Raw genomic sequence first — 1,624 nt, forward strand, 5'->3', positions numbered from 1 at the left:
CAATTTTATTAGTTAGGTCTTACATTCGTGTGAAATGATCACACAAATAGCCTGGAAGATGTGAGGGTTTAGGTGGTGACAAACGACAACCTCAGAATCCTAAAATGATTTAGGGCTTATATTGTATAGCAGGGCTATGCAAAGGCCTAAAGATGATGTGAGGATTTACGTTGCATAAGCAAGCAACCTCGAAATCCTATGGCTTAGTTGTTTAAGTCTAAGGAAGGAAGATTGGTTTAGCTGGGGAAGATAGGTTTTGCAGTTGAAGATGGCCGTGCTACCCACAATGCTAGCTCGAAGCTCCTTACCATGATGAGTTTGAGTTTTCCAGTGTGTCAAGGCCTCAAGATATGATGAGGATTTATGTTGCATAAGCAAGCAACCTCAAAGTCCTATGGCTTTGTTGTTTAAATCTAAGGAAGGAAGCTTGGTTTAGCTGGGGAAGACAGGTTTTGTTGTTGAAGATGGCGATGTTGCCCACCATGCTAGCTCGAAGCTCCTTACCATGATGAGTTTGAGTTTTCCAGTGTGTCAAATTATGATGTCAAATCAGGTGGTTCTATGGTTGTAGTTCCTTAAATTTTATGGGGGCATGTTAAAGTTGATTAGAGCGACACTGGTTAGGATCCTATGGTTCCCTCGTTTCGGCACCACTATTTTCTATTGGATTCACTTAGTTCAAATGAATTCACTAAAATCAACTTAATGAGTTTCATAATTTTATTTAGACCGGGGAAGCCCCGTTAGCAGCAGTAGGTTACCTCCTCCGAGGGATTCCCGATCATCTGATATAGACATCTTAATTTAGTTGCAATTGTAGTTTTGTGTGATGTTTGTGATTAAATTTTGAGTTGTTTTATATTTTGAATTTTTGTGGCGGTGAATTTTATCTTGGTTGATTTTAGTTTTAGTTTTGGTTTTGGTTTTGGTTTTGTGGCTTTCTTGATAGTTTTAGTTTTCATGCAAGGTGGCGTCACTATTTAGCATGCAAATTTGCAGGTATAAAAGTACAATATGAAAGTACAAGAAAGGCAGCCCTAAAAACTATAAAAGCGTACCTGGTGAGTCTTCTCGTTCAACCACCTGAAACTCAAAAAACATGTTAGGACATTTTATATGAAATAGGGAAGTAAAATTTTGACGACCTATCTAACCCTAGGTCATATCTTGGTGGGTCCTTAGGAGTTTAATTAAGGATGATATTGTCAAGCAAAATATATCAAGCAAAAAGCAAAATATATTAAGTTTAGTAGATCTTTGAGGTATCCAACCGATCTAGTGAAAGAAGCAGGTCTGTGCTACTTTCTCGCTGCTTGGTGGAAAATCCCGAGTTCTTTTAAACTTATTATGTTGCTTAATAATTCATCCTGTAAATAATGAGCATTGATGTATCAATTATCCCTAAGAGTAAGGTAATTAGCATTTGTAATTTAATTTTGAAGATTATGTGAGTGAAGACCCTTAAGGAGGCAAGTCAGTGCTATTGAAACACCTAGCCAAATTTTGGTCCTAATTGGGCGTATAGTGTTTGAAAGATGTTCTATATCTCAATGATATTTACTGTTATAATCCTCGTTTAAGTGACTTGATTTAGCCTAAGTCATTACTAAGCCCTTAAGACCTA

This window comes from Phalaenopsis equestris, unplaced genomic scaffold (assembly GCF_001263595.1).
Source record: "Phalaenopsis equestris unplaced genomic scaffold, ASM126359v1 Scaffold200780, whole genome shotgun sequence".
Classification (NCBI taxonomy): domain Eukaryota; kingdom Viridiplantae; phylum Streptophyta; class Magnoliopsida; order Asparagales; family Orchidaceae; genus Phalaenopsis; species Phalaenopsis equestris.